Here is a 15,691-nt window from a genome sequence, read left to right as displayed (position 1 = left end):
TAACTTAGACACCTCCAAAATTCACCACAAAAAGGGTCTAAGTAATAGTTAGACTTCAGACCACAGGGGTCTAAGTAATTTAGTAACCCGATGGCCCTGTGTCGTGGCGCCTGAGCGAAGCGAAGGCGCTACTACAGGGCCTGAGGGTTACTAAATTACTTGGACCCCTGTGGTCTGAAGTCTAAGTTATTTAGACCCTTTATGTAGTTGTTGTACCTTAACATTGTTGACAGCTGCTTGTGACAGAGAAATGTAGCGTTCATAAGTAGAAACAAGCCATTACTCCACCCGTAACAACAGTTACGGGTTTAAAATTAATTTTCAGGTGGCGATGCGTTGCCAACGCTACCAGTCCGGGTGCGCGTAATAAACATGAAAAGGGTCTAAGTAAACATGAAAGGGTCTAAGTAAACATGAAAAGGGTCTAAGTAACTTAGACACCTCCAAAATCCACCAAATTCACCACAAAAAGGGTCTAAATAAAAATAATAAAAATAATAGCAATAACATTAGCTAACACTTCAGCTATCTGGTTTAGACTAAATCTCTATTGTTGTATGTATTAGCTAGATAATAGTAAAGGTAGATTCAGTACAAACTGGGCAATAATACCTCGCTCATTGCTGCATTGCTATATCCATTGCTTTAGGAACTGCTGAGATGAATGAAAGTTACCCGGGTTGGGAATAGTCAAAGGTACTATACAGTAGTTATATACGATGAACCAGCATCACAGCTTTAATTTGACTAGCAAACTTCATGTGCCTGTTTCTGGCAGATCCTATCACATTTAGAATGCTGTTGCATGTGCTGTGAAGAGAGCTGATACTACAACTGGACTTTGCACCCTACTGTCACAGTACCAAGATATTATATCACAATATAATTTTATGTGACCCTATTTTGGAAAACCATACATCTGGGCACATTGAACAATTTTGTTTTTTATAGCTACAATGAAGCACTGAGTGGTTATCTACCTTGTGTAAAAATTTTGTGACGATACGATGAAGCATTCCAAAGATATGGCAAATTTACTGTCTAATACATTACAAACTAACTTTTCATTATCAGTTTATAGAACTGAATAGTGATCAGATGTGACAAATTGATGACAACTAAAATCACTTTGTTGACAAAGATCACCATTCTTATAATCTAAAATTAATGAAAAGAGATTCTTGAGAGTTTAATCATGTGTTCTTTGTGCTTTTTCTCAATTAAATCACTTGTACTATTGTGTAAAGACAGGAAATATTTGGTTTTGGGAATGAACAAATCACCCAATTTGTAAGTTAATTGTTGTCCCACGCATTGTGAAACTACTACATGGTCTGATATAATTCAGTATATCTCCTAGATAAAAGAAGCTATGGGTATGAAATTTCACAGCAAGAAGGCTTAATAGTTGCTTTATCAGAATATGTAAAAAAATTAATTTTTAAAAAATCACTGAAATTTTCAATTGAGAATTCCCAAAAATTTTGCATGTACTTAGATGTATGGTTTTCAAAAATAGGGTCACATATTGCCATCACCCACGCACCAACACAAGATTGTAATTTAATGGTAAATATACAGTACACATCAACAGAATGATACCACAGCTCATTGACAGCTGCCACTGCAACATATTACAATATATTTCTTTGTAATCTAGTTAATGTTAAGTTATTTTACAGCCATGTGCTGGTCTTATTATATATTTTTCATTAAATGAGCAGTTAGCTCTGCTGGTCATTGTGTGTCCAGTGGCCAAGATGCTCAATTATTATTATTATTATTATTGTTTACTGTGCAAAACACTGCTTGAAGGTTCTTAGTTTACTAATTTGTTAAGATGCCTTACTGTAGTTATACTGATAGTAAAGTGTCAGTAAACTTAAGTATATGGAACATAATTATTTTACTAAGTTTTAAACTCTCAGTAAGACATCAGTGAATGCGGGTTTACTGAAAAACTACTAAAATAACAAACAATTAACTGTTCCATATACTGGGGATATACCACTCTAGTAAACTAAGATACTTCAAGCAGTGAAACCTCTTACAAAGAGTATAATACAAGCACAGATAATGAATCAACAAAATTAATTATGTGATTAATTGATGTCCAGCTAGCCTTATTTTAAATTGGTCTAAACTTGAACAGGTGATGAGGTCGTTGGGTAAATTATTCCAGATCTTTATACTTAAATTGAAGGGAAGAATGAGTTAAGGTATGAGTTTACTCTTGTGTTTGGCTGTAACAGCCTCAACGAATGGCCTCGTAGAGAGTAGTTAGACATAGCTGGTATGAGTATGGTATCAGTCGGTATATCTATTAATTGATGCATTATATTAAACATTGTGATCGCTTTCAACTGGTTTCTGCAGTGAGCCAGAGGTGGCTAATTCAAATTTTGCAACATATTTGTGACACTTGCATATGAAGAATAATTATTGTACACAAACCTAGCACACCGTCTTTGAACTGATTCAATTGCTAAGATGTCCTTTTGTGTATAAGGGTCCCAGACCACACAGGCGTACTCTAGGATTGGTTTAATAAGTGACTTGTAACAACTCACTTTGACCAAGATTGGGCAGCTATGAAGGTTATGTTGCAAATATCCTTTGATACTGTTAGCTTTGTTAGTTATTTGTCTAATGTCAGGATAGCTTGAGTCAATAGTAAGACCTAGGTACTTGGTGTGCATCACCTCCTGCACAACAGTGTCATACAAAGTGTAATGGTAAAATATAGGCTTTTTCTTGTGTGTTATTCTGATGAATTCACATTTCTGAACATTAAATGTCATTTTCCATTTATTTTCCCATCTTTCCAAAATAGTTAGATCTTTTTGAAGTTGGTAACAGTCTTCTTTTGAGTTAATAGGCCAGGGGTGTACAGAATGACGTCATCTGCATAATCTTACTGTCGATAGCATGTATTTTGATAAATCATTTATGCAAAATGTGCGAATATATTATATGTTGTAAAATCATGGAGCATATGCATGTTAATGATACGGGTCTATAGTTGCTGCAATGCATGGCTAACTATAATACAACAATATGAACACATGACAAAAAGGAATAAAACATGATTGTACCGAATACATACATATAACCAACATCATGTGGGCACAAGCTACAACCCATCAATACATATAATTATCTGTCAAAAATAATGTTACTATATTCGCATACAAGAACATAGTATATGTATCATGTAACCTGTACATGTGTTAAAAGTCACATGAGTCATAACACTGATAGCATAACACTGATGAGCCATGACAGTTTGAAAGTGCATGCAACATTCATGTTCCCATGGCCAGTGGGTTTGTTTCTTGTAGATCTTGTCGCATAATGTATAATTAATAGAATGACTTCAGGTTGCTGCTTGCACTATAATATGCAGAGAGAGTTGATATGGCAACTGGACTTTACACCTCAATGTCAACAGTAGAGTCTACCAAGAAATTATATCACAATTGTTATTACCCACACAGTGTACACAAGAATAATAAATTTAATAGTAAACATTACATTTCACATTACAGCCATTATACGCATGAATTGAATGATACCACATCTGTTAGTGAGAACTTTCTTGAAATCCAATAATTAGATTATTATTATTATTATTATTGTGATTTTGCTGCTGAAAGACATGGATACAAACTGGGGGGTTGGTATAAAACTAAACTAGACTATAAAATACAGCAGCTGGTGTGCTGATAAGAGCTATCAGCACCCAATTATAAGTTAAGATTACAAGGGAGCAACTAAAAATTACAAGTAAACTAATTAATTAACAAAGGGGTAATTGGGGTGGAACTACACCTATGACAAGGACATACAACATGAGATACAGCCATGAGTGCTTGTTTTCTGTTGTACACACCTATAAGTACTAGATAAAGCACTGCCGCGAGTGCTATACGGGAAATATAGCATGAAAAGAGTGGGCGAGAGACAAATATAGCACGAGGCGAAGCCGAGTGCTATATTTCGTCTCGAGACCACTCTTTGAGTGCTATATTTCACGTATAGCACGAGCGAAAGGCAGTGCTTTATCTGGTATAGAGAACTGTCAACTTGAGGTACACACAAGACACACGAAACAATTATAAACTCACGGAGGGGTATTATCATAGGAGAATAAGCATTGCGCCTGTGTTTCCTTCATTAGTCGTTTTGTGAGTCTAGTCCGTCTTCTCAATACGTAAAGTTTTGATTGTGGTATATTAATAAGCATATTTCCGTGATATTCCTAGGACTCGTCCGTTTATGTGAGCAAAACGTACTAAGAACGTTCACTGCTGCTGACCACAAGAAACCATCATCGAAATCTTCAAGTGTGTCTATAAATACAATCCAGTGATTTTCATCTTACTGGTTGGGTTGACTGGTCAGCCATCACAGTCAGGCTATCACCCTACACTGGCTTGGTTGATTAGTTGTACTGACCAAAATGAGTGATTACTCACTCAAAGTAGGCTATCAGCCTACAAAATAGACCTAGCAGTTCTATAACTACCTGATAAAGAACTGTGGACTACTAAAGTGTTCTATAACTGCCCAATATAGAACACTTGTGCCTTTATGGCGAATATAGAACACTTTTTTGCTTTGAACCTCCCACGTAAAGTTCTTTATATATATTTATTGAGCAATCAATTGTGATTGTCACAGTGTGCTCAAGGGAAAATATGTACGCAGGTTTAAGACGTAAAAGGTAACGGTCCAGTATGCTGATATTTGGTAAATTATATAGTCTCCATTTAATAAAATATATAGATGTTATTGAAGTGAGTGATATAATATCAATGGTTCAAAAGAGAAACTTGTTCATTGGAACAAAGCAGTGAAGAAAGAGTAGTATCACTATGTGTACTTTGAACCTTGACCCAATGACATCAACCAATTCCTTGTGTGCTTGAACAGGTAGAGTTATCATGTTCTGTGTGAGTTTATCTACTATTGCAGGATGTCTACAATACAAATTAACTCTTTTAAATTTCATTATTCCTGCATTGAATACAGGGCGGATCCAGGAGCTAGCAAGGGAAGGGGCACAAATAGGCTAAGTTATAGGTGGTTGGGGAGAGCTAGACTGGTTCTCTTGTTAGTTGCTGCATTTTTTGAAGCAGCAAATAATCACCTCTTAGTAGTGTCTCACTGTTGATTTTTGACATTTTGGCCTGTGCAGATGGATGTGAAGCCTTAAAAACTGTTTTAAAGGTTCTGAATGTCTTAAACAACAGCAATACGATGATTATTTTAGAGGTGCTTAATACACATGAAGATGCTGTGTGACTTTCACTGTAACAGCTAGCTTGTAGCTTGACTTTAAAAAATGTGCATATTTTCCTAAGTGATCTTGGCCTTATAATCAGAAGTATGGCTCCTCCACAAGGTGGGGGGGGGGGGGGGGGGGGGCATTTGTCCCAAATGCCCCATCCTAGATCCTCCATTGGAATACCCACAATAGATCATATGTGACCGAATTTGACAAAACAAGGCTTCCACACACATACAATTTTCTGACTTTCACCAGCTGTAACTTGACTACTCAGCAAGCTATTGGCCTAACATTTTCACACAGTCCTTCCATAGCATTGTACAATAACAGGTCAAAATTTGAAACTAATGACATACTCCTACATTGAGTTATGGAACTTCAAAGTCATAAAGTGTGTGGAAGCCTTGTTTTGTCAAATTTGGTCACATATATCATATCCCAAATATTATGTTTCTGCACTAATTGAGAGAACTACAGCTAACTTAGCTAATGCATGGACACTATTCAGCTTCGTCATAAAAGACTGAGATAAAGTATTCTACTCATATTTCTGTGAAAAGTAAATTATAAATCCTTTACACAAAATTAATTTTGGTCTGAGTTTCATTAAAGCCTAGTAGTTTGAGATTATGCAAAAAAACTTGTATCCCTTTAAACTAGCTGTGGCGGATGGTGTCATTGATGTTGCAATCATAGCATGAGGAATGGCTTCACCAGTAAGTAATTCAGTTAACAGTGAATGCTTTTTGAACGTATTATGTAGCTCATCCCAACCTTCCAACCAGAATAAGATCTTGTTGCTCCGAATAGTTGCTAATTCAGCTTGTGTGCTAGTTCCCACACTGCTAACCCCATCAGAAGTAGGCTTGCAAGATTATTGCAAATCACTTCTACCCAAATAATATTTTGTCGTCTAGAAATCCCTCCTAACAGTGCTATACCTTACTTGTTACTGGTAGTCTCACTTCATGGTTCACTTTGGTAAGAATTGGTCATTTCATTGTAATGCTACCAAGCCTACCATTACAGCTGGTGTTGAACTGCTGCATAAACATTGCAAGGTAACTCCATCTGTATCAGACCATGACATCACTACCAGCCTATGAATTTCATGATTAACAAGAAATTATGTCACAGCTCATGTCACCCACACAGTGGATACAAGAACATTAAGTTTAAGAATAAACATGCATTGTACTCTATACATATCGAAAGATGATATCAGAACCATTATCGAATGTACACTGAATTAACAATTATTGGTTGTGACAAACAAAATTTGTGCAATAAGAAGTTCATTCTTCTCATTGTTGCAAAGTTTTTTGATGCAATTATCAAAACCACTTGATGTTGTATCTGCATGTTAGCTCCATTGTTTTACAAACTGTTGAGGTATATAAAGTTTTATAAAAGTTACCTAAAGAGGTTGGGAAAGTGAAGATACTATAAATAATGAGCCAGCATCACAATTTCTTAGTCACAAAAATTTGAAGATATAGGAAAACTTTGTGTGCTTGTTTCTAGCAGATTTCAGTTTCAGTGAGTAGCATTTGTTTAATTTTTAGGTTATGCGTCTTAATGAGTTTTAGTATCGTACATTTCTTCAAATAGCATTTTATAAACTGCTGTACCTTTGCTTTTATGACTTTGCGAGTGAATGGCGTCTCAAAGCCATGACTCTTGTTCTATATCTCATAATTGTCTTAGAAAGCAAAGATTTTAATACCACATAGATCTGATTTTAAATTGCATCACACATTTTTAGTGCTGATATCTACTTCCTGTGGGCTGTAGACGTGCAAAATAAGAAGAAGATGGAGAATTGGTGCAATTTGGAAATTTTGAAAACTCCCAAAACCAGTTCCCTTATGTTTTGTACTTCCAGATCAGTCTTTACAACACCAGAGGAAGGTCTGGAAGGTTTTTGAAACACATCCAAAGCCTGGAAGGCTGCTTTTGGCATGCTTTCGATTAGAGAGTTTTGAAAATTTTTGCCCTGATCTTCATTATGAACCACTATCGTGGTTCATGATATATTAGTTCATTAACTGATAAAATCTGAATTAGTTAAAGTATTTAAAATATTCTTCTCTTTTTCTTCTTCCTGTGGTAGAGAAAAAAAGGTAGGTTAAAAAAGTCCCAAAGTTGGCCTATGGTTGAGGTATACAAACGCAAAAAGAAGTGAAATCTAATCCAAAACAGCAAAGCTGTAAAAAAGAGTGCGGCTCTCAAAAAGGTTATAGTGAAAAGAGATGTGAAAACAAAGGTGGCACCCAAGAAATGGCTGTGATGGCAAGTTGATGGTAAAATAGGTGAATTAAGTGCCAAGACTAAGCGGCACCAAATTCACCTAAATTGTTGTTATTAAAATTTTTAACATTAACCTACCATCGCAGCCATTTCTTGGGCGCCACTTTAGATTTCACATCTTTTTTCACTGCAGCATTTTTGAGGGCCGCACACTTTTTTTACAGCTTGGCTGTTTTGGATTAGATTTTACTTCTTTTTGTGTTTGTATACCCCAAAGCCGGCCGAATGCTGTAGCATGTGCATGCTTTAAAGAGAGAGTTGATACTCCAGCTGGACTTAGCACCCCACTGTCAACAGTACCAAGAAATTACACAATTGCCATCACCCACACAGTGTATATATTCCTACACAGTGTAGCTATATATTGACAAGAATGTCATATTTCATTATTGTACACATTGATGCCATTGTACACATCAACTAATGATACCACAGCAGAGTGGCAGCTGCCACTGCAACACAAGAGTTTCTTTGGATGGAATCTAATCAATGTTGTCATACTACTGGTCTTCAGTATTATACTTATGTTTTTAAATTAAAATTGCATCAGGTCTGAGGGTTATGGCATGTCCAGGGTAAAAGATATACAATGCATGGTTAACTACAATAAATTTTTATATACAATACAAATTCATGACAAAAAAAAAGGAACAAAAACATGATTGTACTGAAATATTTAAGTAGCATGCGTGCACAAACTACATTCCATTACATAATTATTTACATCCCAAATTTGCAAGAACAGAGTATCTGCATTATGTAACCTGTACATGAGTTGAAAGTCAGATGGTCATTAAATGATGGCATAGAATTATATTATCATAAACACCCATGGCCATGAGTCATGAAAATGTATGCAAAGTTCATGCTCCCATGCATAGTTAGTAACTTTATTTCTTGTAGATCTCATCACATAAATATTGAATGGTATCAGCTTGTTGTTGCACTATGCAGGGAGAGTTGATGTACAGCTACTGTATAAGTCATTAAGTCTAAGTCATTAAGTCTAAGTCCTTGAAACTAGCTATAGGTTAGGTAATCCTAAGGCTGCAGCACATGTTGTTGTAGACCTTCAGTGCTGGTCACTGTAAAGTGTTAATAATAATAATAAAATAATAAAATGTCGAAACAGGACTTTACACCTTGATGTCAACAGTACCAAGAAATTAAATCACAATTGTTATTGCCCACACAGTGTACACAAGAATAATAAATTTAATGGTAAACATAACATTACACATTACAGCCATTATACATATGAATTGAATGATACCACATCTGTTACTGAGAATTTCTTTGAAATCTAGTAAATATCAAGACACACGGTAGTGTGTCGTGCGGCCCAAGAAGCCGACGCGCCACACCCGTGAGTATATAGACAGGAAGAACAAAAACGCCATTTTCACACCTTTGTATCTCAATGATCACTTATCCGAGTGGAACCAAATTAGCGACAAAGTTGTCAGCCAGCCAGGGGAGTCTACATTCCAAATTTGAAGGAAATCGCTCCAGCCATTTCCGAGATACGAGCTGCCAAAGTTTCGTTTTTTTTTCTTCTTCGTCTTTTCGCACACTTGTAAAAATTGCTATAACAAGCAAACGCGTACTCCGATCACCATGAAATTTGTCACACAGACAGGGAGTCCAACGGCGAATCCTAGCATCAACTTTGGTGCAAATCCGATGAATGATTCAGGAGTTATGACCGATTATTCGCGTAAAACAAGATCGATTTGTTGTCACGCCTACAGGGTAAACCGCTTCATGGAATGAGTTGAAAATTGCTATGTAGATGGAGTAACCATCGTAGGAGTGCCTTTTGGTGGTTTGAAAGGAAGCGAGATAAAGACCATGGAGATATGACACAAAACCCAACCTGTGTCACAATTACGCGATCGATTTTTATGAATGAAAAAGTATTAGTTTTCACGCCTACTAGGCAAACCGCTTAGAGCAATGAGCTGAAAATCGGTGTATAGCTGGAATAATCTTCATAGAAAGTCCTTGCAGTAGTACAGAAGAATCGGATTACAAACCACTGAACTCCGTGTAGCAAATGCGAGATCGAGATACTCTAATAGAACAGTCACCCTAATAGAGCATTCGGCTATAATTTATTTACTCCATTATAGAATTTTATTACATCACAAGTTATTCTGTAGGGAGTTCAAACAGTTAATCTTATAGACAGTTCAGCAAGAAGCAAGTCACCATGTGGAGAGTTAAGCAAATATATCACTATAGAGATTCAGAACATTACAAATCACACTGAAGAAAGTTCAGCTATAAACAAGTAATGCACCCTGTAGAGAATTCAGCTACAATTAAGTCACTCTCTAGAGAATTCAGCTACACAGAATTCAGCTACACACAAGTCACTGTGGAGAGAGTTCAGCTACAAACAAATTACCCTGTAGAGAGATCAGCTACAAATAAAACACTTTGAAGAGTGTTCAGCTACAACAAATCAACCTTTAGAGCGATCAGCAATGAAAAAATCAACACAAATCTACCTGTAGAGAGATAAACTAGAAACAAATCACCCTGTAGAGAGTTCAGCTACAAAAAATCACCCTGTAGAGACATCAACTAGAAACTAGATACAATGTAAGGAGTTCAGCTACAAGCAATCACCCTGTAGAGAGTTCAGCTAAAACAAATCAACTTGCAGAGAGATCAGCTACAACAAATCACCTTATAGAGAGTTCAGCTACAAACAAATTACCCTTTAGAGAGATCAGCTACACACAAATCAACTTGTAGAGAGATCAGCTATAAAAAATCACCCTGTAGAGACATCAGCTAGAAACTAGACACAATGTAAGGAGTTCAGCTACAAGCAATCACCCTGTAGAGAGTTCAGCTAAAACAAATCAACTTGCAGAGAGATCAGCTACAACAAATCACCTTATAGAGAGTTCAGCTACAAACAAATTACCCTGTAGAGAGATCAGCTAGAAACTAGACACAATGTAAGGAGTTCAGCTACAAGCAAATCACCCTGTAGAGAGTTCAGCTAAAACAAATCAACCTGCAGAGAGATCAGCTACACACAAATCAACTTGTAGAGAGATCAGCTACAAACAAATCAACCTGTAGAGAGATCAGCTAGAAACTAGACACAATGTAAGGGGTTCAGCTACAAGCAATCACCCTGTAGAGAGTTCAGCTACAAACAAGCCAACCTGTAGAGCGATCAGCTAGAAACAAATCACCCTGAAGAGAGGTCAGCTACAAAAAATCATCTTGTAGAGAGATCAACTACAAACAAAACACTTTGCAGAGAGTTCAGCTACAAACAAATCAACCTTTAGAGCGATCGGCAACAAACAAATCTACCTGTAGAGAGATCAGATCATCTAGAAACAAATCAACCTGCGGAGAGATCAGCTACAAACAAACCAGCTTGTAGAGAGATCAGTTACACACAAATCAACCTGTAGAGACATAAGCTAGAAACAAATCACCCTGTAGAGAGTTCAGCTAAAACAAATCAACCTGCAGAGAGATCAGCTACAAACAAATCACCTTAAAGATAGTTCAGTTGCAAACAAATTACCTTGTAGAGAGATCGGCTACAAACAAATCACCCTGCAGAGAGATCAGCTACACACAAATCAACTTGTATAGAGATCAGCTACAAACAAATCACCCTGTAGAGAGATCAGCTACAAACTAGACACAATGTAAGGAGTTCAGCTACAAGCAAATTACCCTGTAGAGAGTTCATCTACAAACAAATCAACCTGTAGAGCAATCAGCTAGAAACAAATCACCCTGAAGAGAGGTCAGCTACAAACAAAACACTTTGCAGAGAGTTCAGCTACAAACAAATCAACTTTTAGCGTGATCAGCAACAAACAAATCAACTTGTAGAGAGATCAGCCAGCTACAAACAAATCACCCTGCAGAGAGTTCAGTTACATGCAAAACACCCTGTAGAGAGTTCAGCAACAAAGAAACCACCATGTAGAGAGTTCAGCTGCAAACAAATCACCTTATAGAGAGTTCAGCTACAAACAAATTACCCTGTAGAGAGATCGGCTACAAACAAATCAACCTGTAGAGAGATCAGCTAAAAACTAGACACAGTGTAAGGAGTTCAGCTACAAACAAATTACCCTGTAGAGAGATCGGCTACAAATTAATCAACCTGCAGAGAGATCAGCTACATTCAAATCAACTTGTAGAGAGATTAGCTACAAACAAATCACCCTGTAGAGACATCAGCTAGAAACTAGACACAATGTAAACAGTTCAGCTACAAGCAAATCACCCTTTAGTGAGTTCAGCTACAAACAAATCAACCTGCAGTGAGATCACCTACAAAAAAGCACCTTGTACAGAGTTCAGCTACAAACAAATTACCCTGTAGAGAGATCGGCTACAAACAAATCAACCTGTAGAAAGATCAGCTACACACAAATCAACTTGTAGAGAGATCAGCTACAAACAAATCACCATGTAGAGAGATCAGCTAGAAACTAGACACAATGTAAGGAGTTCAGCTACAAGTAAATCACCCTATAGAGAGTTCAGCTAAAACAAATCAACCTGCAGAGAGATGATCAGCTACAAACAAATCACCTTATAGACAGTTCAGCTACAAACAAATTACACTGTAGAGAGATCGGCTGCAAATTAATCAACCTGCAGAGAGATCAGCTATATACACACAAATCAACTTGTAGAGAGATCAGCTACAAACAAATCACCCTGTAGAGAGATCAACTAGAAGAAGTTACCTTGTAGAGTGTTCAGTTACAAAGAAATCATCATGGACAGTTCTGTAATAAATATCCCATCCAAAAACAGCTTATAGCTGTAAAAAAAGTGCGCGTCCAAGTAAAGCAGAGTTAACTACGACAAAAAGTAATGATATCATAATGCAGCCATGTGCGAGGTGTGCAAGTTGTAAAATTAATATTAGCTAATCAGATAATACGATGTTATTGTCAAAGTGTTAATGAGAACTATGTGATGCTGCTAGTTTTTAAGTGTGTGCGCATCTTCATAAAATCACATAAGTTTAATTCTCAATAAAGCAATGTGTATAGATTCTCTGATAGTAATAAATAGTTTGAGTTTGGCCACCTTTCCTTTACACGTAGCATTGCTGTATACAGGAAAGGCGGCCAAACTCAAACTATTTATTACTATCAGAGAATCTATACACATTGCTTTATTGAGAATTAAACTTATGTGGCATTTATGAAGATGCTCACACACTTAAAAACTAGCAGCATCGCATAGTTCTCATTAACACTTTAACAATAACATCAAGACACACGGTAGTGTGTCGTGCGGCCCAAGAAGCCGGCGCGCCACACCGTGATCAAGACAAAGTTTCGTTGTTTTTTCTTCTTCTACGTCTTTTCGCACACTTGCAAAAATTGCTATAACAAGCAAACGCGTACTCCGATCGCATTGAAATTTGGCACACAGAAAGGGAGTCCAAAGGCGAATCCTAGCATCAACTTTGGTACAAATCCGATGAATGGTTCAGGAGTTATGACCGATTATTCGCGTAAAACAAGATCGATTTGTTGTCACGCCTACAGGGTAAACCGCTTCATGGAATGAGTTGAAAATTGCTATGTAGATGCAGTAACCATCGTAGGAGTGCCTTTTGGTGGTTTGAAAGGAATCGAGATAAAGACCACGGAGATATGACACAAAACCCAACCTGTGTCACAATTACGCGATCGATTTTTATGAATAAAAAAGTATTAGTTTTCACGCCTACTAGGCAAACCGCTTAGAGCAATGAGCTGAAAATCGGTGTATAGCTGGAATAATCTTCATAGAAAGTCCTTGCAGTAGTACAGAAGAATCGGATTACAAACCACTGAGTTATGATTCGAAAGCCAACTCCATGTAGCAAATGCAAGATCGATATACTCTAATAGAACAGTCACCCTAATAGAGCATTCGGCGAATTTATTTACTCCATTATAGAATTTTATTACATCACAAGTTATTCTGTAGGGAGTTCAGCTGCAAACAGTTAATCTTATAGACAGTTCAGCAAGAAGACAGTCACCATGTGGAGAGTTAAGCAAATATACCACTATAGAGATTCAGAACATTACAAGTCACACTGAAGAAAGTTCAGCTATAAACAAGTCATGCACTGTGTAGAGAATTCAGCTACAATTAAGTCACTCTCTAGAGAATTCAGTTACACAGAATTCTGCTACACACAAGTCACTGTGGAGAGAGTTCAGCTACAAACAAATTACCCTTTAGAGTGATCAGCTACAAACAAATCACTTTGCAGGGTGTTCAACTGCAACAAATCAATTACCTTTAGAGCGATCAGCAATGAACAAATCAACACAAATCTACCTGTAGAGAGATCAGCTAGAAACGAATCACCCTGAAGAGAGTTCAGCTACAAAAATCACCCTGTAGAGACATCAGCTAGAAACTAGACACAATGTAAGGAGTTCAGCTACAAGCAATCACCCTGTAGAGAGTTCAGCTAAAACAAATCAACCTGCAGAGAGATCATCTATATACACACAAATCAACTTGTAGACAGATCAGCTACAAACAAATCACCCTGTAGAGAGATCAGCTAGAAACTACACACAATGTAAGGAGTTCAGCTACAAACAAATCACCCTGTAGAGAGATCAGCTACAAACTAGACACAAAGTAAGGAGTTCAGCTACAAGCAAATTACCTTGTAGAGAGTTCATCTACAAGCAAATCAACCTGTAGAGCAATCAGCTAGAAACAAATCACCCTGAAGAGAGGTCAGCTACAAAAAATCACCCTGTAGAGAGATCAGCTAGAAACAAATCACCCTGAAGAGAGGTCAGCTACAAAAAATCACCCTGTAGAGAGATCAGCTACAAACAAATTGCCCTGTAGAGAGATCGGCTACAAACAAATCAGCCTGTAGAGAGTTCAGCTAAAACAAATCAACCTGCAGAGAGATCAACTACAAACAAATCACCTTATAGAGAGTTCAGCTACAAACAAATCTCCCTGTAGAGAGATCAGCTAGAAGAAGTTACCTTGTAGAGAGTTCAGCTTCAAAAAAATCACCCTGTAGAAAGATCAGCTAGAAGAGGTCACCTTGTAGAGAGTTCAGTTACAAAATAACCACCATGTAGAGAGCTCAGCTACAAACTAGTGACCTTGTCGAGACATCAGCTAGAAGAAGTTACCTTGTAGAGAGTTCAGCTACAAAGAAACCATTCTTTAAAGAGCTTAGCTGCAAACAAACCACCTGTACAGAATTCAGCTACAAATAAATCACCCTGTAGAAAGATGAGCTAGAAAAAGTTACCTTGTAGAGAGTTCAGTTACAAAGAAACCACCATGTAGAGAATTCAGCTACAAACTAGTGACCCTGTAAAGACATCAGCTAGAAGAAGTTACCTTGAGAGAGTTCAACTACAAAGAAACCATCATGTAGAGAGTTCAGCTACAAACAAATCTACCTGTAGAGAGATCAGCTAGAAGAAGTTACCTTGTAGAGAGTTCAGCTTCAAACAAATCACCCTGTAGAAAGATCAGCTAGAAGAGGTCACCTTGTAGAGAGTTCAGTTACAAAAGAACCACCATGTAGAGAGCTCAACTACAAACTAGTGACATTGTAGAGACATCAGCTAGAAGAAGTTACCTTGTAGAGAGTTCAGCTACAATGAAACCATTCTTTAAAGAGCTCAGTTGCAAACAAACCACCTGTACAGAATTCAGCTACAAATAAATCACCCTGTAGAAAGATGAGCTAAAAAAAGTTACCTTGTAGAGAGTTCAGTTACAAAGAAACCACCATGTAGAGAATTCAGCTACAAACTAGTGACCCTGTAAAGACATCAGCTAGAAGAAGTTACCCTGAGAGAGTTCAGCTACAAAGAAACTATTATTTAAAGAGCTCAGCTGCAACAAATCACCTATACAGAATTCAGCTACAAACAAATCACCATGTAGAGAGATCAGCTAGAAGAAGTTAACTTGTAGAGAGTTCAGCTACAAAGAAACCATCATTTAGAGAGTTCAGCTTCAAACAAATCACCTATAGAGAGTTCAGCTACAAAAAAATCTCCCTGTAGAGAGATCAGCTAGAAGAAG

The sequence above is a fragment of the Dysidea avara genome, chromosome 2 (genome assembly GCF_963678975.1).
Source record: "Dysidea avara chromosome 2, odDysAvar1.4, whole genome shotgun sequence".
NCBI lineage: Eukaryota > Metazoa > Porifera > Demospongiae > Dictyoceratida > Dysideidae > Dysidea > Dysidea avara.
This window is presented reverse-complemented; position numbering follows the sequence as displayed.